The sequence below is a fragment of the Periplaneta americana genome, chromosome 14 (assembly GCF_040183065.1).
Source record: "Periplaneta americana isolate PAMFEO1 chromosome 14, P.americana_PAMFEO1_priV1, whole genome shotgun sequence".
Taxonomy (NCBI): domain Eukaryota; kingdom Metazoa; phylum Arthropoda; class Insecta; order Blattodea; family Blattidae; genus Periplaneta; species Periplaneta americana.
In genome coordinates, this window is record NC_091130.1 from 110,717,792 (window position 1) to 110,744,963 (window position 27,172).

At 37.8% G+C, this 27,172-nt stretch overlaps 1 long non-coding RNA gene across 1 annotated transcript in view; it reads right to left on the reverse strand.

Annotated features, from left to right (window-relative positions):
• Window positions 1-407: 407 nt before the first annotated feature.
• LOC138712959 (uncharacterized) overlaps window positions 408-27,172 on the reverse strand; it is a 491,061-nt gene continuing 464,296 nt past the window's right edge. The window contains exon 3 of the long non-coding RNA XR_011335772.1: window positions 408-476. This is a non-coding gene — a long non-coding RNA (uncharacterized lncRNA). The remainder of the gene's footprint in view (window positions 477-27,172) is intronic.

The window sequence follows — 27,172 nt, forward strand, 5'->3', positions numbered from 1 at the left end:
GTTAAAACAGTGTCAGAATGCATCTGTGAAAAATGCGAAAACCGGCAATGAAATTTGTGAGCCGAGAAAACAACACAATTATTCACATTAGCAATTTGAAGGTTTCTCTTTTATAATTATGTATGTAATTACTGAAACAAATACACGTAGTTTATAAATACCACTGCATGTTTATGAACTCATGGCTACGCATGGAAACTAATGTAGTTGTAGATATACTGCCGATCTTAAATACGTACAGAATATAAATATGGAGGCATATTAAATTTATATCTATATTAATCTAGCGATTAAATTATTTTAATTTACATTACATTATTAACTCCCACGCGTATTTTGAAATGAGAATTCTCATCAAAATTTAATATTTCTTTATCAATAGCAGTTCTCTGTTAACTTACGTGTCGGTATTGGTGCTGATTGTTGGAACTTCATGTTCTGGCAGCCTAGTTGCAGGACCGATGTACACATCTTCGCTGAAACAAGATCAACCTATTCTGTTGAAAGAGTTCCTCTGATGAACATACTTTTTACATATTACACTATTATTTTCTCTCTCTTTACGACGCGCTGCTAGAAATTGTCTCAAACGCTACTTCGCCTACGAGTTAGACAGGAAGAGAAGGACCAACCACTTCAACTTCTTTATCCTACCACAAACATTTATTGGATTTTTTTTAATGTTTTGAGACACTTTTATTTACTGGTGCATGCGGTACAGGAAGGAAGTCTTCAACATCACATTGCGACTCATTACAAGAAGATCCAAAATTCGCCGGTGATTTTTAACGTGTTGACTCTATAAGAGTAATGCGGGACTGAGGCCTGTATGCGTAGAGGAAGGGGAGTTCGAATACAGTATGATTTAGTCCTGACAGTCGCCGGTAATGTGCGCCTGGGTCAGGCGAGTCCATTTAGTTACGCCAAGGGGTGTTTTGGTTATTCACTCGCTTGCCTTCGGAGAGATAGGATGTCATGCGTGCGGTAGAGCGGTATGGTTCCAGTAAAATTAAGCTGTACTGCATTTCTTCACCGACCGCTCGCCCTTATCTCTACTTCGGAACTCTCCCCACTCCTCCTATTACTTCCCCTCTTTCGCTTCGCTAAGCTGTCAGGACTATATAATCGGTATGTACATTCTCTAACAGCGAAATAGTTAAAATCTCCAATCCTGCTGCCAATATTGCAGGACCATTATCCCAGCGCCTAAGCGAATTTCAGTTTTATTTAATTTTTGGCTATATTATTGCAGATACAACCTGTATAGAGACAGCAATAGGTTGAAATGTCACGTGACACACATACTATTCCAGTTTTCATTAATTTTATTGAATTATATTTGTTTTCGATACAATTAATTAGTTTTTTATTATCTTGTAAGGAATATAACGGAGCAGCATTGCACTTCATTGTGTTCGTGCAGTCTTGCTGTGCATGTTAACCTGATCTGGACATCCACAGCCCAGAGCTATAGTATCCTGCAGAACGGCTTGCTGTGCTGGAGGCGAAGTGAGACAAACTGGAGCGTACCAATTCAAGGACAAAGCGAAAGACCTGCTTGTAGAGACTGATAAGAACTAAGAATTTTAAAAGCGTTAGACGTTGAGAACCTCCTCCTTTCCTGCCTCCTCTTTTTTTTAAACCTCTTTGATACGTCTATTTTTTTTTTTAGATATATGAGCGGTTTCCAACCTGTGGTCAGCAGAACCAGCAGTGATTCGAAAGGGGTCCCCGGAACAAAGACTTGTTTCAGACGGTATTTCAACCAAGCTTAACTTTATCACGTCCTCTGATTTTTATACTGTGAAATTTTTTGTAATTACTCAAGTTGACAACTGGTGGGTTAATAGAAATAGATTTACTTGTAATTTAGGTTTATTTTTCTTTCTATACCTCTATATAGGCTCAATTTTGTGTTTATTTCACTTGGCAGCTGTAGCTATTGTATTGTTATTGTACAGGGACATCATTTTATTTTTACTTCAATTTTTATTGTACCTGAGTTTTTGAATGTACTTCACTCCCATCCCTTCAACCGTCTTCCACACAGATCCAAGACCGCATATACAGTCATAGTAGCCACAGTACGTTCCAAAAATATGTTCGCATTTTCCAGTGACGAAAGAGCTTTCAATATTTAATCATTTTCGCACAGGTATTGTAGTCCATTTGCCTACGTCGTATCCCTTTTTCCCCAACCAGCTTTTATTCGCCAGCTAGTGGCTGGGCTGTCTCAGCTCTTTTCTGAGAACATTAATTTCTGTTAGGAATTGGACGTCTACGTATTATTATAAAACTGTTTAAAATAACTTAAATGAAAGTGCCTCGTTAAGTAATTAACTGTCACGTGATTTCCCTCCTTTCTACGACCCTACGACATAACCACTTGGACGGACAGTAGATAGTATGTCTGAGTAATTTTATCTTTTCGGGCAGAAGTGAAGACTGAATTTACAGTATGTAAGGTACTCTTTTATAGAGTAGGTACAGAATTATTTCAACATGAATTACTAGTACGAAGAACTGGTAATTGGAATTAAGTACAATATGCTATAGTGCGATAATATGCACATAACTTAAATAAAAGGGCCTCGTTAAGTAATTAACTGTCACATGATTTCCCTCCTTTCTACGACCCTACGACATAACCACTTGGACGGACAGTAGATAGTATGTCTGAGTAATTTTATCTTTTCGAGCAGAAGTGAAGATAGAATTTACAGTACGTAAGGTACTCTTTTATAGAGTAGGTACAGAATTATTTCAACATGAGTTACTAGTACGAGGAATTGGTAATTGGAATTAAGTACAATATGGTATAGTGCGATAATATGCACATTAGAACTGAAGCCTGTATCGAAATGTGTTTAATATCCATATTATGATTATTTTTTAATTTAACTTCATTCTCTATATTGTACGCTAATGTGTTATAGACAGTATAATATATACTGCATAATGAATACGTCCACATGGACAGCTCAGTTCGTGAGTAAAAACACTCATTGTTAATACTGTACTGTATTTTGATTAAACAAAAACCTAATGAAAATGATTAAACTCAAAAGAGCAATATTTCCTAGTCTACATAAATGGATGAACTACTTTTCTTCCCTCCTATACCTAGTGAAGTGATTTGTTTGTATATTACGTCAGTATCATCGAACTCCAGTCGTGGAAGGGGATAGCAAACGGCGTTGGTCCAGAGGTATAGACAAGTTAATATTAAAAATGTTAGTAAAAATAAAATGATGTCCCTGTATATTATTAGAGACAGTCAAAATTCTTGAATAAAAGGGGCTAAAATTCTTGGTTATAAAGGATCAAAATTCTTGAGTGAAAACGAAAATTTCTTGAGTAAACCTGAAATTTTCAGCCTGTTTTATTAAATTATGTTGCTCAAGATAACTGACAATTATAATTACATATTCAAAGTTTTTACGTCGACAACAATTCTAAGATACTTAACATTATTTAACATTGAAAGTTGTATGCAGACAACAGTTCTAAGTTTGTCATTGTAAGGTTTGTTCTTCTATTTGTTAGCACACACGAAAAAAAAAAAAAACACAGTCAACATTAGAAACTGGAACCCATATAGCTTGGAGTGCTCTGTTCACAAAATCACTGTGATCTTCAAGTAACAACAGCAAACCATCTCGCACTGAAAGTCCAGGAACATTTTTAACTATGTCCTTCAGTTCATTGTATGCATGTACTGCTACATCAGGTGATAGATTCTTTAAGTTTGGCACCTGATCAAAGAGAGGTTTCAAACTGCTTTCAGTTGCATCAAACCGTTTAAGAACCATTTCAACTCACATCATCTAGCGCCAGCATTCCAAACCTTGTGCATTTTTCAAACAGAACTTCTAAAATTTCCAAATTTAGGTAATGCATTTATTAATTGCTGAAAAATTGCGTCTTTTCGCGAATAACGACAGAAAATATGCTAAATTCGCGTGTCAGAGGATTTTTGCGATTTTTCGCGAGTGTTTCGCGAGTTGAAACGTGTAGTTATGTGATATTTTTTTATGTGAACCATGTTTTAAACTATGTTTATTTGGTTTTTAGGTTTTCGCGATTTCGCGAGTCACGAATTTTGACTGTCTCTATATATTATACACCACTGAAACCGAGAGTATACCCAATTGTAGTTTGAATACATGCATACACACATACAAATATAGATTCGCGTACACACGTACACTCACATAGGTCTCAGACTTCTGAGACACAGAGTTTAGCAGAAATGAGTTCGTCTGAAAGACTTCTTTTGGCTTGAAAATCTTGCGTAGCCATCCGATATTTTTAGTTTCTTTTTTTTTTCAATTGTTATCTTTATTGTCCAACATTAACCGTGTTCACCGTTCAGGTTAAGACTGAAGCAATGATAAAGAAAATAAATTGTGATCTTGCTGGGTTTATCAGTCGAGAATTCGATTCATTTGCCACTCTTAGTGACTTTCTAGCAACCACTGATCATGAACTCTCGTCCAATATCTTTGGAAGTGCAAAGTGCATATTCCTTGATTAATAAAGCGAACTTAAAATCGCGTTTGCTATAACGTCCCTGTTGCAGTCGTAATGGGAATATAGTCATGGTGAAGGCACATGTCGGACGAGTTCCTTGCGGATGAACCGTGAAAGCCCTACGGATGCGTAATGACGTCACCTTGAATACAGGAGCGCTAGGGACCACGAGGGCCAAGAAGATAACTTTACGAACGTGTATCATACAATACTATTTCTATGATAGCACAAATTTACATTAAATCAATATTTCAAGTTAGGGAGGTTATAAGATTACTATTTCACGCCGTCTAAACTCAGAACCATTAAGAAATAAGCATCCATGTAATTACAGTCTGCTTATTCATCCTCACGATTTCATGGCCTCTAAACCGGCCATAATCAACAAAGGGTTAGGAAAACTTAAATGATATATCTTGTTGCAATGAGTACTACCAGAGCCTTCTTCAGTTACAAGCCGGAGCCATACGTCGGCAACACTGTAATTAACTGTCAAGCGAAGACTTACGATACAGAACATGTGTTTGTGCTAATGCCGATTTTCAATATAAATTAATGTTACAAAATATAAGTGTGTGTCGATGGAATTATGTTCGCGGTCGTAACAAACATTAATTGTTGATGTATTATAAACTAAGTGCGTGTTGGCGATAAAAACAAGACAATAAATGAAAATGTGGCTGCAGTCTTTGGCAATTTTTACGGTTATTTATAATAATAAAGTGATTGACAATTCTTCTAAATATTAAATATTGTATGAACTCACATTTTTATAGTCTTATTTGTAGTTTGTGGTGTATCAGAATTCTAGCCAAATTGTTGGGTCTCGCCTGCTGTATCAATAAAGTTACGCCGTTGATTTACAAGTTCATTGTAAACAGCTGTTTTGTGATCCCATAAATGTTGCAGTTTTGTTGAAGATTCGGAATGCCTGCTATACGTCAGAACTGCTTATATTTGTAGATGCATACACTCACTTTGTTGGTGCTCAAGGTTTGTTTATTAGTATTATTTCTTTTCTAATAAATTAGTTATAAACGTGTTTCTTTTCACTTCGTATTTACAGGATTTAAAGTTCACTGAGTTTGCGCTAATTGGCACATAGTTAATAGATAATGATGTGTTTTGTTACGTATTATGTTGAAGGTATGTTTCTTAATTTTTCCATAGATCTTTATTCTTGGCCTAACTGTATTTACATTCTTATTTTATTTGCATAATTTACACTCTTACCTTGTTTTCTGTAGTTATATTTAATTGAAATTATGTTTTAAAAAGTTTATAACAGATTTAGGATAACAGTATTGTTATGGTGACTGGCCAGGTTCAAGCTAAAACTGGCTCCCTGGGCATCTAAAATATTTATAAAAAAGCACGACAGATAAACATCTGAAATTAAAATGTATATGACATTCTAGACCTTTCACGTCAGAGGTGAAACAACATAAAGCGGCAAGACATTATCAATTTGCTAGCCACAAATTTGTTAATTGAATGGAACTTAAGAATATTGTGTAGGAACTTACGTCTTTATTGCATTATTGATTTTATTATTTTCAGTACAAGGTATATCTTTCTTATTTATTTATTTATTTACCTTTGTGTTATCAATAAAAACATGTTTTGTAATTATTTTAAGTGGCAGTCTTTGTATCAAATAGCCTACTTACGCCGTATTCTGAAGTATAGCCAATTGATTGCAATAAAACACTATTTTCGAACCCGTAATAATTTACATCACTACTCTGAATCTTGATCTTACCTTTGTGCATAAAGCAATATTGAAAAAAAAAACACGTTACGTACAACGAAATCAATGAGCAAGAACAATTACATCAATATCACTTTAGAATCTTCCGCTTCCACTCACCGTTGCCAAACCTACCCTTGCTCCGGCTTGTAACTGAAGAAGCCTCTGGTACTACAGATATAACTTCAAAATAATACGAGCTAAAATGTAAACATTAATGTTAAATTTGTTACTTATCATTGTTACGTGTAATATTTACGTCATGAAAAATCGAGATAATGTTTTTATTTCTTATTTAATGAAGTTTATACATTGGATATTGTACAGGGACATCATTTTATTTTTACTTCAATTTTTATTGTACCTGAGTTTTTGAATGTACTTCACTCCCACCCCTTCTACTAATTAAGTTCAACCGTCCTCCACACAGATCCAAGACCGCATATATAGTCATGGTAGCCTTACGTCATAGTAAACAGTAAGTTCCAAAAATATGTTCGCGTTTTCCAGTGACGAAAGAGCTTTCAATATTGAATCATTTTCGCACAGGTACTGTCGTCCATTTGCCTACGTCGTATCCCGGTTTCCCCCACCAGATTTTATTCGCCAGCTAGTGGCTGGGCTGTCTTAGCTCTTTTCTAAGAACATTAATTTCTGTTAGGAAATGGACGTCTACGTAATATTATACAACTGTTTAAAATAACTTAAATAAAAGGGCCTCGTTAAGTAATTAACTTTCACGTGATTTCCTCTCTTTCTACGACCCTACGACATAACTACTGGGACGGACAGTAGATAGTATGTCTGAGTAATTTTATCTTTTCGGATCGGGTAGAAGTGAAGATTGAATTTACAGTACGTAAAGTACTCTTTTATAGAGTAGGTACAGAATTATTTCAACATGAGTTACTATTACGAAGAACGAAACTGGTAATTGGGATTAGGTACAATGGTGTATTATGCGATAGTATGCACATTAGAACTGAAGCTTGTATCGAAATGAACGGCCACCATTTTAAAAAATGTTTAAATATCCATATTATGATTATTTTTCAATTTAACTTCATTCTCTATATTGTACGCTAATGTGCTCTAGACATTATAATATAGGTACACTGCATAATGAATACGTCCATATGGACAGCTCAGTTCGTGAGTAAAAACACTCATTGTTAATACTGTACTGTATTTTAATTAAACAAAAACCTAATGAAAATGATCAAATTCAAAAGCTCAATATTTCCTAGTTTACGTAAATGGATGAACTACTTTTCTTCCCTCCTATACCTAGTAAAGTGATTTGTTTGTATTTTACGCCAGTATCATCGAACTCCAGTCGTGGAAGGGGGTAGCAAACGGCGTTGATCCAGAGATATAGGCAAGTTAATATTAAAAATGTTAGTAAAAATGAAATGATGTCCCTGTATTTTCTTTAGCAGTGCGTAAAGTTGATTACTTACTTTTTTACGCACTTATAGCAGTGGTTAAAATGCAACTTTACGCGCTTTCGTAGAAAAAAAAATTAAATCATTCTCTCCATGACATCTAACATATTAGCAACAATAAAATTCTTACATTCATTCACTGACAACACATTGGAAAGAAAGGGCTACAATTTAAAATAAAATAGATATCAGTAATTGAGGGGAAATCGAACCGGCCACCCTACCGAATTACCACCTGGCTTAGTTGCCTCATAAATGGTGCCTCGTTGGTATCACTTTTGAGGTTGAGATCTGTCTTCGGATAGTTGACTAAACAGCAACAACACCAACCAGTAATTGGCAAAATATTGTATAGCACACGAGAGTTTAATCTGTACTATATTTTAAATTAATTTGTATATAAAATAAAATAAGATTAGGAAATAAATGGTGTGGTTTCCCTTAAGTTATGTGAAGAAGATATTTCTGCACATCTGACTTCTATATTCCGAAGCTTGTAACCGATTACGAAGAACGGACACACCGGTATGATGCTGATACAGTACTTTGAGGCGAGACACTAAGATTTCATTATATTCCATTTTAAGAAGGCAGGCCATAAAATGTGAATGTCTCACTGTGTACAACTTGTCCTTTTGTAACCATGGAAACGACTTAGCACTATCGCTAACTTTGGTTTGTGGCAGCTTACGGACTACCCACGTCTTGTTGGAGATATTAAAAATATCACCGTTAAATGAACTGAATATGCTATAGAGACACATGGTCATTTATTTCCGGCATATAAACTCGGTTTATGTCTGTGGATTTCAAACGAAAGGTCACACGATACTATATTTAGAGACTCTGTATGTAGTTTCGTGTGATGGCAAAATCTCGGAGTCGGTGGTGAAAGATTTTTTTCTCGAAATAAAGCGCGGACCTTCCTTTATTCCTTTTTCGTGATTTCAAAAGAAACTTTGTTCCAAAGCTTAACTTTTCAAAAGAACTACTATGAAGTATAAAATCAAAGAGTGTACTGTGCGATAACACTGTATTTTAATGTAAGAAGTAAGCTGTCTTTATGTTGTAGCTAACTCAAAGTAAGGTGTATGTTGATAAAAAATAAATATAAAACAATTTGGGGGATATTAAGTCAGAGTTTTGAAAACGAAATAATTAAAGTTTCATAAAATCATGACTTTGCTATAAATTTACGCAAAGGAGAAACAATAAACAGGAAATATAGATGAAGAAGTAAGTCATGGGATATACATAACATTCTTAAGAAAATTCCCAGATGATACCGCTTCACAAGCTACATAGAGACAACTATCCGAAAAATTATGTTTTTAACTGCACTGAATGTACAGAGTGGAAGAGGACTGATGCACCAAAATTTAAGAGGTGATGTAACAAAACTTTTATTACACTTTACCTTCGATGAAACACCGTTGAGCAGGAAAAAAATAGTCTTTGCCCAATGTTTGCAGCGCTCTATTGCGGTAATGGCCCGAGAGAAACGGCTGATTGCTATTCATTCATTCATTCATTCATTCATTCATTTTATTCCATAGATCTTACATGAGCAATGAAGTTTTAAGATGTGGAACAAATCAAAATTTTACAATATTACAATTACAATTTTTACAAAATTTTATAGTTTTACAATTTAGTAATTTTCTACAATTTTTTACAATTTTGTGCAATTTTTTACAATATTTTGGCGAGATGTAGTGAGATGAGATGAGGTCCGAGGATTCGCCAAAATATTACCCGGCATTTGCCTTTTGGTTGGGGGAAAACCTCAGAAAAACCCAACCAAGTAATCAAATCAAAGGGGGGTAATCAAATCAAAGGGGTTGATGCCAAGGACTCGTCATAGACCATCCGGCTTCAGTCCCACGGCTGGGGAAAACCTCGAAAGAAACCGAAGACCAAAGGGGAATCCAACCCAAGCCCGAACGCAGCTCCGGATCAGCAGCCCAGCGAGTCTGTCGACTGAGCTACATCGATGGCTCTACTAAAAGTATACAATACATAGCCAATTAGATTATTAAATTTACAAACGCAAACGATCATTCATCAGTTGAGCTATATGTATAACACAAAACAAGTAAGTTAATTAAATTTAAGGCATAAACAATTCAACCAGTTGTGATATACAGAAATTGATAATACATATCATGCAAACTACTTCAAATTACAAACACAAACAATTTATCAATACAATACAAGCAAATGGGTAAAAAATGATCTCAACAATTAATGTCTTGAATCATTTTTGTATATCAAACCATTTAGCCACGAATTTAAATTGAATAACTGCGAGAATCGTTAAAATAAATCTTCCACATTCGCGCGTCACCGGCTGAGTACAGCGGAGGGGAAGGGAAGGTAAGGAGTGCAGATCGGGCTCGGTAGAGTTATTGCAGTAGTCGTGATGTTGACAAATGCTTCATAGAAACAAAGATTCCTTCAAAGCGGTGAATATTAGAGAAAAACTTATTTAGATTTTTCAAATCTCTCCTCATGATCTATTATCAGCTTCATTTTGATGCACAGGTTACCATCCACCCTGTGTAGTATTATGATATATAAATATATAACAAAGACCCTTAATGATCAGCTAGAATAGTAAATATCTTTTCGTACCTTACTGCTGTTATGTTTGGCAATGGACCAGATATTAAAGTAATGTATTGACCATTTTGTGCAATATGAATTGCAAAGAACTGACAAATAAATTTACAGCAGCAACCAAAAGTAACGTCGACAAACATGCTATTCTCACAAAGCAGTCTTAGATTAGTTTCAGTTACATAGCTTTACAGCACTCTACACATATTTGACGTACAAGCTTTCATTTTTCATACTTAAAACAGTAGGCCTACGGTAATTTCTCGTAAAGCACTATGTACTTCATCTAACGTCTTTGGTATAACAGCAAAATAGATCTGACGTAAAAAGACTTCTTGTAAAATAGTAAACATCTCGATATTAAATCTCAACTCCTGCGTCGGCTACTTATATTCGAATTTATTCTAAAATGTATTTTAGGAATTGCATTTAGCCTACTGCTTTGCGTTTTAAGCTGTATTTGAGATTGCTTGTCTGGTTAATTTATAGTTTATTTCACGACTGTAACATACCTATCTCTTTACTAAATAAAATGTACCAGAAACGTCTCTGGCGGCAGTAGTAGCCCGATGCATGAGTGACGTCATACATATAGCTGCTTTGAAATACCAGTGTTTTTCAGCGTATTCCGAATCTCACCGGACCGGTGGCATCAATGACGTCACGTTGCAGCGAAATAAGGAACAAAACTGCTGGAAGGATCGATGCTGTCATGGCGACTGTACAAGTTGTTGTCTGTGCTACGCTAGCAAAATTTTGCGAAATTTTCGTACTCCCATCTCGTTCAAAGAAAAGATAGCATAAACAATTTATTTCTTGAACTAGTAGTAATAACTGGTCCGTTGACATGTTTGCTCATAAACCATTAACATATTGTTTTTACGTTGTGCTCATTACAAACAATACAGCAGAACTAAAGCAGAACACACCGCCATGACACAACAGTGCACGATGTTATTCGTCTGCTAATTCCCGCCCTATACAAGAACCAATCAGATTCACTGATGGCGGCTGATGGAGACTGCCACCATCTCTGCAAGTTGAAGGTACCGGTGCGACACCGGTGGAGCATCAATGACGTCATCGGTGGAATTCGGAACACCGTGATATGCCATCGGATTGCTCACCGGCGAGATTCGGAATACAGCGATAGTAACGGGTATTTACATTATTAAGGGAACACAACAGTATGATTTTTAATAGCTACAACATTAATGTGTCTGAATAATTTGGTTTAAGTACTCACTCAGTGTAGACTAGAAGGTCTAGGTTGTGGATTTCTATTGATCGTTGAAAATTGTTGTACCAGAGTTGTGTTCGGGCGCGGATTCGATTCTCGCTTGAGCTGATTAACCGATTCAGTTTTTTCCGAGGTTTTTCCTAACCGTAAGGCGAATGTCAGGTAATCTATGGCGACTCCTCAGACTCATCTCGCCAAATACCATCTCGCTATCACCAGTTCCGTCGACGCTAAATTACCTAGTAGTTGATACAGTGTTGTTAAATAACCAAGTAAAAAAATGTTGCAGAGGTGTATTATTTTGGTTTTAAGTCGGTTTTGCCGTAACCTGGGTTCGTATCAGATTTGTTACATTTAATGTGTACCTACATTGATCAGAAATATGCCGAAGTCAATTTAGTACAGTGAAACCTGTCTAAAGCGGCCATCTGAAGTTACCTTGTAAAATGGCCGTTTTATCAGGTGGCCGCTTGATTAAGGTTGCGTTTTTTATGAATCAGCATGAAAATACTGAATTTCACTGACTTTTTAGGATTGTGCGCGTACAACAATCATGCATATTAATGTCAACCTGTTCCATTCTTGCAACTAGCCGTTTCAAAACTCGCTTGCAGTTCCTCAGTTTAAATGATTGCATAATACCTTGATCAAGGGGCTGGAGGTGTGATGTGGTATTTGGGAGAAGAAACACCAATTTCATGGATCACATTGCGATTTTGTCGTTTAATCTTGGAATTGAAATCGCATAGCTAATTCTCAAACGATGATGTCATCCAAGCTTTATTGTTGGCAGTCCACTTCACCTCCAATAAGCTCACGTCAACATTTTTCAAACATCTCGGTTTCAATGATTTCCCTATCATTAAAAGTGGTTCTTTTTCTCCTGCAGCATTAAAACAAAAGAGCAGGGTTAGTCTGTCTTTTGACAACTTCCCCCCTTTACACTCTTTTTTCTTAAAACTCAAGTTTTGTTAGGGAGGGCCTGAAAAAAACCTGTTTCGTGAACATTGTAAATGTCTCTGAGTTCATATTCCGCAAGAATTGAAGGCAGTCTATTTTTTCCATTCTTCAATAACATTGGTTGCAATGTCACCTTCTTCACCAGACACAGAACGATTTGCAATGTTATGCCGTTTTCTAAAGCACTCATTACTAGCAACAAAATTTGTTACATTGAGTTCTTTGGCAATTTCAAGAGCTTTCTCTTGAATCATAAGCCCACTTATTGGCAATTTCTTCGCCCTCGCACACTTGAACCATTCGTAAACGAAATCATTCATATTACTAAACACAGATTCTCTCTTCCTCCCATTCTTTTAATATTTCAGCTTTATTCTTAATTATATCGTTTATTTGTGTCCTTCCATATTTGAATATTTCTGCAATTTTTCTCGCAGATGTTCCCTTCTCACTTTCTTCAATCATTTTTCGTCTCACCTCTAAACTTAACACCACTCTACATTTATTGTTAGACATGGTTTCTCTCTCAAACTAACTTCACAGTTCCTCTGAATCAAGTGAATGAAAAGAAGAAAAATTCGTAAAAGCTGGTCCATATAAAGAAAGATAGGAAGAGGAGAAAGGAAAAAAAAAATACGAATGGTTAACTACCTAAACATACTGTTAAATTTTCGATAGAAAAAGTCCGTGTTTCAATCCTTAAAAAAACGAATAAGAATTTATAGCTGTGCAGGGTCGGAGTGGAAAGTGACAAAAGAGTCATAAAACAGTAACCAACTAACCCCAAGATATGGAGGGTGTACTGTTGTACACTTAGCTATTGCTTTCTGTTCTCTAACCATAGAAAAAATAGGTCAGACAGTATCCGTGAAAAGATTTTTTGTTGAACAGTGACCGTTATAGCCAGGTTCCAATCCAAATAGACCCCGGCCGCTGGACGGCGCATGAGGTGGCCGCTAAATAAATAGAGAATTTGTATTGATCTTATGGAAAGTCCAATTGGTTCCAGAGAAAATTGGCCTTTTGGCCAGGTGGCCGTTTAAATGAAGTGACCGCAAAGGCAGGTTTCACTGTATTCTGAAACAACGTATAAAGGAACATAAACAAAATTGAAAATCTCTAGGCTATTTCTAGTTTTAGTTAACCACTTCACTGTTTCACACTGCCACACTGTACAAAGTTTCTTCTATCTTCAAGGCAACGATTTATTTTTAATACAAAATTCGAAACTCCGATCGCACACTGACGTATTAGTATAGGTCTAACAGATTACACTCCATTTCTCTGACTGTGGATGCATCATTCATTACTAAGTTGAATCATTGCTACCGCCGTCTATTACGTGATTTTGGTACTCAAATAACATATTCCAGCGGCATCTATTAACGTAAAGCTTTTAAATTTCCTTCAAATATAAAACTTATCTCTTCATTCTTCAACTTAATCTGATATCTCTGGGGATGAAAAGCAGTACACAACAGTGTAGAAGTATTACCACAGTCTAATATATACAGTCACGAAGCTTGAGTTGTGAGGGTGCTAGGAACAATAGACTGTGCAGGTACTATTTCGCATTGTCTGTAACGAGCGATAGTAGCGATCCTAGTGGTTAGCAACTATCTATGGATGCATATTTACTACGTATTGAGCTTCGTGACTGTATATACTAGACTGTGGTATTACAGTATATACAGTAGAAAGGCAAAGGCGAGTAGAGAGGCGGCGGGACTCGGAACTACGTATTGCTACAGATGTTATGTGTACGACCGCTCGACCAATGCTATGTATATTCCTTTCTGATGTGGGTAGATAGCTATGAATCGGAAGCCTAAAAATAAAATTCACGAGCAAGATATATCTCAGCTGCTAAGAAAGTTTTTTTACTAGGTTATTTAACGACGCTGTATCAACTACGAGGTTATTTAGCATCGATGGGAGCAGTGGCAGCGACATGAGGCCGAGGATTCGCCATGGTTTACCTGACATTTACCTTACGGTTGGGGAACACTGCGGAAAAAATCCAACCAGATAATCAGCCCAAGCGGGAATCGAACTCACGCCCGAGCGCAACTCCGGATCGGCAGGAAAACGCCTTAGCCGACTGAGCTACGCCGGTGGTCCGTGATAGTTATTTTAGTTCGATAATGATAATAACAAGGTTCCATTAGCACGAAAAAAATTATTTCAGTAGGCTTGAAGCTTACGAAAACCACAGACATGGACCAGAAAAACTAATACAGTACGATTATTTAGTCCTGACAGTCGCTGTAGATGTGCGTCTGGGTCAGGCGAGTCTGTTTAGTTTCGCCAAGAGGTGTTTGGGTTAGTCACTCGCTTGTGTTCGAAGCGAATGGATCTCATGCGTGCGGTAGTGCAGAATGTTTCTAGTACAATTATGCTGTATTGTATTCCTTTACCGGCCGCTCGCCCTTATCTCTACTCCGGAACTCTCCCTACTACTAGGCCTATTACTTTCAATCTTTCGCGTCGCTGAGCTGTCAGGACTAAATAATCGGTCTGTACTTGACAGTTGTCTCAGTTGTCCTGGGTTCTTTCAGGTGGTAAATCTGCGTTATTCTGACTCACGGGATTTGCAGTATCTGCCTGCATAATGTCAGAATAAACCCAGAAAAATTGAGCCTTTTCAAGAAAAATACCTTGTAATGGCGTATACATATTTAAATATTTTAGAACAGGCCTCGGCGCTACTAGCTCAATTGAGTCATAAAGATTTCCCCTTAACTCCTCACTCCAACTTCCACGGCTGAGACGAATAGACCGGCAGTTAAGTACTGCTCAGTGACGGATTTCATCATAGGTTTCAAGAACTTTCGCTCTCGCTGGTCGCCTGAAATCCATCACTCATCTGTGCATTTGTTTATAAGGCAGTAAAGCGTAAAGGACATGCGGAGGGTGCTTTCAGAATTCCGTTCCACTTCCCCGTTGTGCCCAGGGCTGTTTTAGAGTAGCTAATTTTTGTACACTTCTTCAAGGGAAACGAAAGTACAGTATACCACCACCACATATCATCGCCACCATTAACACCACCACGATCATCATCATCATCATCATCATCATCAAAATCGAGGCCATCGGCGTGGCTCAGTCGGTTAAGGCGCTTGCCTACCGGTCTGAAGTTGCGCTCGGGCGCGGGTTCGATTCCCGCTTGGGCTGATTACCTGGTTGGGTTTTTTCCGAGGTTTTCCCCAAATTTAAGGTGAATGCCAGGTAATCTACGGCAAATCCTCGGCCTCATCTCGCCAAATACCATCTCGCTATCATCAATCTCATCGACGCTAAATAACCTCGTAGTTGATACAGCGTCGTTAAATAACTAAATAAAATTTTAAAATATAATCAAAATCATCATCATATGATGTCAATATTACTGTCATTTAAATCATTATCATGAGAGGATCTGAGATTACTGATAATTCTCTCCAGAATTTATCTATGAAACTCAGATCTTCGAGTGCCATTTGTAGGATTATTTCCCGAATGGGACGGAAACACTAGAATCTAAATAAAATTCATAAAATACTCTTAATAAAAATTATTTACATTATTTTAGTATATGGAATTAAATTCCTAATGACGCATAAAATCTCTGACTGCATACTGGATAACAAAGAAATGATAATTATTTTAGAAACAGTTTCGTCAACTTCTGATGATTAAAAATATTCAACATTTGGATAAGGTAGCGATTTACCTAACCGACACCACTTATTACATAACTTTACATAACCTATTCGTGATCAACAATAAAATAAACACACTATATCAAAAGACTTTTTAAATTAATTCGCATTAAATTGATTGAAACACAGTTTTAGTTATTAATTAAATAAACACGGGCTCGGATCCCTTCTCTGAGTGCAAGCTCCTCTCTCACCCCACACGCTGCTTGGCTTCTAACATCTTCGGCGATCCTGCCCTGTTGCTGTTATGTTCTACTTCCTTCACCACCTCTCATGTCGTAGCTATTACTAGGGACAGTACTTTGTTCCAGGAGACTACAAAATTAAGTATTACTGGAGTTTTTAAGTAGACGACGCACTAGCAGGCGAAGCACTTGACTGACGGCTCACGCGACTGTTGTTTCGTAAAATGGGAAAGAACGAAAAGTTGACCACTTTAACAAATACGCTAATATTTACAATTTAACTTACGTATACTATGTATACTAGAATACGCTATTTTTACAATTTACAGTCATGTCCATGGTCCTTGACTCCAGTTGGATGATTGTTTTTAAAAGGTCTTTGAAATTATTTCCAATGAACTTCGAATTCCTTAGTAGCTGTTCCGAGACGATGAAATTTATTTCTCCAATTGAAACATTTGCTGCATCTTTAAGTACTTATTAGTTTTAATATTTGAATTATTATTCGTTCAACCAACAAGCATAACACTTGCCTCTTTGACTGCACTTCATCTACAGATACTAGTACGCCTCTTTTTTACTGTTGTACGCTAACAGCTGTCTGCATGGGACAGAGTCGTTTGCTTACCAACGCGGAGACCATTCCATACCCTATACGCTACTAACTTGCGTAAAAGTGGCTGGTTATTCAACGACGCTGTATTAACTTCTAGATTATTTAACGTCGATGATAGTGGTGATAGCGAGATGGTATTTGGCGCGATGAGGCCGAAGATTCGCCATACATTACCTGACGTTCGCCTTATGGTAGGGGAAAACTTCGGGAAAAACCCCTACCAGGTAATAAGCCCAAGCGGGGATCGAACCGGCGTTCGAGAGCAATTCCGGATCGACAGGCAAACGCCTAAAGCCTTGGTTTTTCTGAACCGACGCATGCGAGATGCGAGGTGCGAGGCCCGCCTCGCACAAATCCAAACAACATGAGAGATAGTGAGTGGTTTCTATGGCTGCGACATGCGAGGTCTGCGCACCTAGCAGCTATAGAAACCACTCACTATCTCTCGTGTAGTCCTGTTTTGTGCGAGGCGGGCAGATTTACACACAATTAATAATAATAATAATATTATATATATATATATATATATATATATATATAATTTGAACTGGTAATGGAAATTACTGGAAAACGGCTAAACGGATTTTAATAAATGATCCCTTGTTTTGAAGCTTGGAACACAAAGTTTTAAAAAAAAATAGTAGTCCTGTTTTGTGCGAGGAGGGCAGATTTACACACAATTAATAATAATATTATATATATATATATATATATATATATATATATATATATATATATAATTTGAACTGGTAATGGAAATTACTGGAAAACGGCTGATTGGATTTTAATAAATGATCCCTTGTTTTGAAGCTTGGAACACAAAGTTTAAAAAAAAAATAGTAGTACTGTTTTGTGCGAGGAGGACAGATTTACACACAATTAATAATAATATTCTATATATATATATATATATATATATATATAATTTGAACTGGTAATGGAAATTACTGGAAAACGGCTGAACGGATTTTAATAAATGATCCCTTGTTTTGAAGCTTGGAACACAAAGTTTTTCAAAAAAATAGTAGTCCTGTTTTGTGCGAGGAGGGCAGATTTACACACAATTAATAATAATATTCTATATATATATATATATATATATATATATATATATATAATTTGAACTGGCAATGGAAATTACTGGAAAACGGCTGAACGGATTTTAACAAATGATCCCTTGTTTTGAAGCTTGGAACCCAAAGTTTCTCAGAAAAATAGTAGTTTTCAGTGAAATGTCAATTTTCCTACATTATTTTCCTATTTTCCAAAATCCATCTGTCGTTAGTTTTCAGAAATCATGGCTTTTCAGAATAAAACAAAACAGAAACAAACTACAATAAACAATATCACACGAAGGCTACGACTTGCAGGATTACTGACATATTTAGAGTTCAGATGACTCAGATTCTCTGACATCATAATGTCAATATATCGATCTTCATTTGTGTAACTTTTTCAGAACTTTTCTGTAATACTGGTTACTAAAAAGTTCAAGCTTACTAAAAAGATTCACTGGTGTGTAATTTTCTGAGTACAGCTGTCTGTGTATTGGATATTAAAAACTACAAAACTTAAGAATGTTTGATGACATTATTACCATTAAAAAATTAAATAGGAGAATAAAGTTACACAACGCAGAACTACACGCATTGTATTCTTCCCTAACATAATTAGGAACATTACATCCAGACATTTGAGATGGAAGCGCATGTAGCACGTATGGGTTAATCTAGAAATGGATATAGAGTGTTAGTTGGAAGACCTGAAGGGAAAAGACCTTGAGAGAGGCAGACGTAGATGGGAGGATAATATTACAATGGATTTGAGAGAGGTGGGATATGATGGTAGAGACTGGATTAATCTTGCTCAGGATAGGGACCGATAGTGGGCTTATGTGACGGCGGCAATGAACCTCCGTGTTCCTTAAAAGCCATTTGTAAGTAAGTGATATAGATATTTATATGTGTGATTCTCTTCGGTATTATCTGCAGGAAGCGGAAAAGTTATAATGTCTAAGGAAAGATCAAGAGGTATTATTTACTGATAAAATAAGAAGCCTACAAAATGTAGTGTCCCGATCACTATCTCTTAGCAGGATAAAATGATTCTACCCTCTTCATTTCAAGGTAGTTCACGAAACATGCAGCAACTATACAAAAACCCTATTTCTATTGTTAGAAAGCATGGCAAACCTGATATTTTCCTAACTCTCATCTACAATCCGCAATGACCTTAAACAGCTACTGCTTCACTCCCACATGAAAAACCGACTGATCGTCCTGACATTGTTACTTGCGTTTACGCATTGAAACTCAAGCACTAAAGATGTATAGGTTCAATAAAAAGCATTTAGCATAAAGAAAACCATTCAGAGGGGTATGGAAGAAAATAACTTCCAAAATGGCTTGTATTCTTCATTGCAAATAAATTTGAACTTCTAATGAACTTAGTTTGCAGCATTTGCTGCATAAGCCACTAGTATAGGTCTATTCTGTACATTCCCCACAATGTAGTGAAGAAACCAGAGAGTTCAATAGTATGAGTAGTGTAGCTATATTGATAACGTAGCCTCATTCCGTCTATCTTTTCGATATCACGATTCACACAACTATATACATCACAAACTTGTAAGATATGATCCTGGCTAAAGCTCCTGGCCCTAATAATGATTAATAATAGAAAATATGCCTCTGGTTGGGGTTCTGGCTGATATGTACATCTAGTCCACACCTGTGGAGTAACGGTCAGCGCATCTGGCCGCGAAACCAGGTGGCCCGGGTTGGAATCCCGTCGGGGCAAGTTACCTGGTTGAGGTTTTTCCGGGGTTTTTCCTCAACCCAATACGAGCAAATGCTGTGTAACTTTCGGTGCTGGACCCCGGACTAATTTCATCAGCATTATCATCTTCATTTCATTCAGACGCTAAATAACCTAGATATTGATACAGAGTCGTAAAATAAACCAATAAAAAATTAAAAAAAAACTAATTCATATGGTTGAAAGACCACCCTTCGCAACCAGCTTTTAAGCGAGTCACGTGGTCTGCCTTACGGCCTATATTAGATCACGATGGCAGTGGTCCAAGCAACTGACTTCGATGTGTGCACCCCATCTCACGGCGTCCAAGCAACTGACTTCGATGTGTACGCCTCGTCTTACGGCGTCCAAGCAACTGACTTCGATGTGTGCGACTCGTCTTACGGCGTCCAAGCAAATGACTTCGATGTGTGCGCCTCGTCTCACGGCGTCCAAGCAACTGACTTCGATGTGTGCGCCTCGTCTCACGGCGTCCAAGCAAATGACTTCGATGTGTGCGCCTCGTCTCACGGCGTCCAAGCAACTGACTTTGATGAGTGCGCCTCGTCTCACGGCGTCCAAGCAACTGACTTCGATGTGTGCGCCTCCTCTCACGGCGTCCAAGCAACTGACTTCGATGTGTGCGCCTCGTCTCACGGCGTCCAAGCAAATGACTTCGATGTGTACGCCTCGTCTCACGGCGTCCAAGCAACTGACTTCGATGTGTACGCCTCGTCTCACGGCGTCCAAGCAACTGACTTCGATGTGTGCGCCTCGTCTCACGGCGTCCAAGCAACTGACTTTGATGTGTGCGCCTCGTCTCACGGCGTCCAAGCAACTGACTTCGATGTGTGCGCCTCGTCTCACGGCGTCCAAGCAACTGACTTCGATGTGTACGCCTCGTCTCACGGCGTCCAAGCAACTGACTTCGATGTGTACGCCTCGTCTCACGGCGTCCAAGCAAATGACTTCGATGTGTGCGCCTCGTCTCACGGCGTCCAAGCAACTGACTTCGATGTGTGCGCCTCGTCTCACGGCGTCCAAGCAACTGACTTCGATGTGTGCGCCTCGTCTCACGGCGTCCAAGCAACTGACTTCGATGTGTGCGCCTCGTCTCACGGCGTCCAAGCAACTGACTTCGATGTGTGCGCCTCGTCTCACGGCGTCCAAGCAACTGACTTCGATGTGTGCGCCTCGTCTCACGGCGTCCAAGCAACTGACTTCGATGTGTGCGCCTCGTCTCACGGCGTCCAAGCAACTGACTTCGATGTGTGCTCCCGTCTCACGGCGTCCAAGCAAATCGATATGACATCTCGGCGATCGGACACCAGCCAACTCTGAGCTGACTTTGATGTATCTCGACGCTCGGAGGGAAGGACACACACACACACACACACACACACACACACACACACACACACACACACACACACTGGCTTCGCTCGATAATCCCGCAGACTAGGAAGCAAGAAAAACCGTTACGTTATGAATGAGCAAATCAACATAGTCAGCTTCAAAACCAATAATAGGATACAATTAATCTCTATACCTGCATATATGTTACACACACAGCGCCTAGCGGAAATTTATAAAATCTTCAAGAAACAACGAACTCTAGAGTAAATAAGCAAAACTGGATAGAAACTTTCAGAACCAACTACTAATAGAAAAATGAAAATAAATAAAAGAAACAAAACTAAAATAAGATGTAAAACGGAGATAGCCAAAAGACAAGAACGAAGGTAGGAACAAAAAGTAAAACAGAAGAAAAGAAGAAAACACGGTGGCGTAACCATTCGCCACAGTACCTAATCTCAAATAATTAATAGGTGCTCTGATTATTTTAATGCAATAATTTTCATCATTCCAAAGTGTACGCAAGGAATCTGAAGGGCAGAAATCTCTGCCCCGCCTGAACACGCACATCAAGGTATAAACATGCATGTAGCAGTGTGACTACTTTCAGCTGCAAGTGAGCGGAGAGCCCTCGATTTCGCAGCGGCCTGCTTGGAATCTGCAGCCGTAACGAGAGTTCGATATACTTACACGGGCCGCGACCGTGAATATTGCAGCTTGCAATCTGCAGCCTTCGACCACATGACTCACTCCACAGTTCGAAGCCTGGCACTGTCGGTTGTGTAATAACAACAGATCGTGTAGCAAGTGGCCGGCGGCACACTGCAGTCCTACCGTTCGTGTTCGCGTAATCTTTTAGTTTATTGGAGCGTTGCACGTACTTTGTTATGCTACGCGAGAGGAATGCCACACACAGCTCACACCTGTTATCAAATACGCTCATGCTGCCAGCTATGTCAGTCGTATCAAATTCACCAAGTTTATTGTCCTCCTCTGGAGTAACTATGCACAATAAAATACAAGGGCACAGGTACGAATTCCAAAGGTTCATTAACACGTTGTTTGAAGTCAATAGGATTTGATTTAGGCCTACTTCTTCAGTAGTAATCTTTGATATCCTCCTCTTCTACCTGCCCTCTTGGATTTGAATTATTTCTTCAGTAATAATCGTTCAGTCCACAACTGTGGACTAACGGTTAGCGCGTCTGGCCGCAAAAACCAGGTGAATCGGGTTCGAATCCCGGTCGGGGCAAGTTACCTAGTTGAGGTTTCTCCGGGGTTTTCCCTCAACCCATTTTGAGCAAATGCTGGGTAACTTTCGGTGCTGGACCCCGGACTCATTTCACTGGCATTATCATCTTCATCTCATTCAGACGCTAAATAACCTATGTAAGATGTTCATACAGTGTCGTAAAATAACCTTCTTATAAAACAATAATCGTTGATATCATCCTCTTCTATCAGATTTCTTGGATTTGAATTATTTCTGCAGTAGTAATGGTTGATATCATCCTCTTCTATCAGCTCTCTTGGGTTTGATTTATTTTTTCAGTAGTAACCGTTGATATCATCCTCTTCTATCAGCTCTCTTGGGTTTGATTTATTTTTTTCAGTAGTAACCGTTGAAATCATCCTCTTCTATCAGCTCCCTTGGGTTTGATTTTTGGTTCAGTAGTAACCGTTCATATCACCCTCTTCTATCGGCTCTCTTGGGTTTGATTTATTTCTTCAGTAGTAACCGTTGATATCATCCGCTTTTATCAACTCTCTTGGGTTTGATTTATTTCTTCAGTAGTAACCGTTGATATCATCCTCTTCTATCAGCTCCCTTGGGTTTGATTTATTTCATCAGAAGTAATCGTTGATATTATCCTCTTCTATTAGCTCTCTTGGATTAGAATAATTTTTTCAGTAGTAATCGTTGATATCATTCTCTTCTATCAGTCCTTTTGGACTTGAATTATTTGTTCAGTAGTAATCGCCGATATCATCCTCTTCTATCAACTCTCTTGGGTTTGATTTATTTCTTCAGTAGTAACCGTTGATAGCATCATCTTCTATCAGCTCTCTTGAGTTTGATTTATTTCTTCAGTAGTAACCGTTGATATCATCCTCTTCTATCAGCTCTCTTGGGTTTGATTTACTTCTTCAGTAGTAACCGTTGATATCATCCTCTTTTATCTGATCTCTTGGGTTTGATTTATTTCTTCAGCAGTGATAGTTGATATCATCCTCTTCTATCAGCCCTCTTCGATTTGATTTATTTCTTCAGTAGTGATAGTTGATATCATCCTCTTCTATCACCTCTCTTGGATTTGAGTTATTTCTTCAGTAGTAACCGTTGATATCATCCTCTTCTATCAGCTCTCTTGGGTTTGATTTATTTCTTCAGTAGTAACCGTTGATATCATCCTCTTTTATCAACTCTCTTGGGTTTGATTTATTTCTTCAGTAGTAACCGTTGATATCATCCTCTTCTATCAGCTCTCTTGGGTTTGATTTTTGGTTCAGTAGTAACCGTTGATATCATCCTCTTCTATCAGCTCTCTTGGATTTGATTTATTTCTTCAGTAGTAACCGTTGATATCATCCTCTTCTATCAGCTCTCTTGGGTTTGATTTATTTTTTCAGTAGTAACCGTTGATATCATCCTCTTCTATCAGCTCCCTTGGGTTTGATTTATTTCTTCAGTAGTAACCGTTGATATCATCCTCTTCTATCAGCTCCCTTGGGTTTGATTTATTTCTTCAGTAGTAACCGTTGATATCATCCTCTTCTATCACCTCTCTTGGATTTGAGTTATTTCTTCAGTAGTAATCGTTGATATCCCCCTCTTTTATCAGCTCTCCTGGATTTGATTTCTTTCTTGAGTAGTAATCGTTGATATCCTCCTCTTCTATCAGCCCTCTTGGATTTGAATTATTTTTGAAATTTTGTTCGGACCAGATTCTTTAAAATATAATATTCAAATTATGTCCTTCCATCTATTCCTTCAAGTGTATCAGTCAGTCGTAACAAGTCAGTCAAATGAAGTCTGTACTACAGCGAAATCAAGTCATTTCGTCAGTGAAACTTTGTTCTTCGTTAATCAAGTTAATTCCTCTATTAGTCAAATTAAGTACGTACGTCATGCGTGTGTCTATTTAATACGTCTTTTAAAATAAATAAATTATTATAATGTGTGTATTTGTGTGTGTATTAAGTATGTAGTTGCAGAGGAAAATCTGAAACATCGAATAACCAAAATGTACATACCTGAAGGGAAGTTATGTTACAATGCATTGGTATTGCAGACTGTCCAGAATTCGTGCACATTATATCGTGAATGTGCTCTACAGACCCGCAAAATTACATTAAAAAGGTAAGAACATTTATGTTCTCTTTAAATCTTCATCACTCTCTATACCTACTCGTTGTTATACGCGATTCTCTCTGGTCCGTTCTCTTTCATTTCGCAGTATCAGAAATTTCATACCGGTACTTGATATAACTTATTCCTATTTTGCGGACAGAGTAGAAATTCCATGAACATAGGGCCATCACGATGCCGGACTTCCTCCCAAAGCCTTGGTTTTTCTGATCCGACGCATGCGAAGTGCGAGGTCTGCGTACCTCGCAGTTATAGAAACCACTCACCATCTCTCGTGTAGTCGGGATTTGTGCGAGGGGGCCTCGCATCTCGCAACTCGCATGCGTCGATTCAGAAAAACGAAGGTTTTATGGAGACAACAAGCATAGTTAGACGGTATTTGGATAAAGGGAGATAAGTAATGAAAATAGGCTTTGAGTTAAATGAAAATTAAATATCAGACCCCTACAGCAAATAATTTTCTACACAAATAAAACACATCAAATGCTAGTATTCTTGAAGTTTTTTGCACATCCACTTTGTAGTATTTAACTTGCGTATTACCCTAGGGAACAAAACTGCATTTGTACAAAAAATGACTTAACTCCCTTTACCCGAACATTATCGAGTTCTTACTTACTTCCTTACAAATGACTTTTAAGGAACCAGGTTTATTTCCGCCCTCACATAAGCCCGCCATCGGTCCCTATCCTGTACAAGATTAATCCAGTCCCTATCATCATATCCCATCTCCCTCAAATCCATTTTGATATTATCCTCCCATCTACGTCTCGGCCTCCCCAAAGGTCTTTTTCCTTCCGGTCTCCCAACTAACATTCTATATGCATTTCTGGATTCGTCCATACGTACTATATGCCCTGCCCATCTCAAACGTCTTGATTTAATGTTCCTAATTATGTCAGATGAAGAATACAATGCGTGTAGTTCTGCGTTGTGCAACTTTCTCCATTCTCCTGTAACTGCATCCCTCCTAGTCCCAGATATTTTCCTAAGAACCTTATTCTCAAATACCCTTAATCTCTGTTTTTCTCTCAAAGTGAGAGTTCAAGTTTCACAACCATACAGAATAACCGGTATTATTTTGAATTTTATTCAGCTTCCTCCAAGAGAAGGCTGCCTAGAAGACAAAGCTTACCAAACAATTGTTTTTTTTTTTTTCAATAAATGGTACGTACACAATTATAATGAAAAAAAAAACAACGGAGAAGGAAAAGAAAAATAAATAACATAATTATAAATACTTGAAGACGACTAAACAAAATATCATTAATTCCACAAGAAATATAAAATTTCCTAGTATGGTATCTATTTGCTATCAGGTGATCACAGACGTCTATTTATTTAGCACTAGTTGCAAGCCCCAACTTAAGTGAGCAGATCGCCATAGGAAAGAGATAAATCTATTTACGTGTAGAGATGGTTTCTTAGGATTTTTATAGATGCCTTCACTGCAGACAGAGATACTTCAGTGACAAGAGTTTGTCCTAGACCAAACTGCTTGCAAAAATGCGCGAATCTTTTTGTGATGGTCCCTCTAGCCCCAATCAGTAATCCAATAACTTCGATCGACTGTTTTACAAATTCTAACTTTCAGATTTTTTGACAGCAGACTAGATGACACATTTTCGATATTTATTCTGTTTAATTTCCTTCCGGGTGTCATTTAGGCTATATTTGTTACTGTTGCTCCAAGATATTTGAATTCTTCCACTTATTGTAAGGATAAATGTCCAATTTTTATATTTCCATTTCATACAATATTCTGGTCACGAGACATAATCATATACTTGTCTTTTCGGGATTTACTTCCAAACCTATCGCTTTACTTGCTTCAAGTAAAATTTCGGTGTTTTCCCTTATCGTTTGTGGATTTCCTCCTAACATATTTACGTCATCTGCATAGATAAGAAGCTGGTGTTACCCGTTCAATTCCAAATCTGTCTGTTATCCTGAACTTTCTTAATGGCATATTCTAGAGCAAAGTTAAAAAGTAAAGGTGATAGTGCATCTCCTTGCTTTAGCCCGCAGTGAATTGGAAAAGCATCAGATAGAAGCTGGCCTATACGGACTCTGCTGTAAGTGTCACTGAGACACATTTAAATTAATCATCGTGTTGTCTACGTAGGAACAGGGCCACCGAGAAGGGAGGGGGCAAAGGGGGCGAGTGCATATGGGCCCGTGAGCAATAAAGGCCCGTCAGATTAAGTGAGTCTGATTACTTTTTGTTATCATGAATAATTATTCGTAGATACATACGGGTACTATAACATTTTGTAAGAATATTTGTTACATAAATTTGACATATTAACGCAACAATAGTAGAATTAATACAAATTACCACTTCATATGTAAATATTTGACTGTTATATAATAGAATATCGGTTTCCCGCATTAACGTTCATCGACACGACAATTGAGGGCCCCGGCATTTGCCTGAACTATATTTCCGTCACTTGTACCGAACACGTTCAATAATTGGCTTGTCCTTTTTAACTACCAAACTTCCGCTGGCCCACCACAATATGCTAGTGGATTCTCTCAAACCGAGTCGCAGGATACGTTTCTTTTTCAGTATATTGTATGTTTCGTGTCGAAACTTTC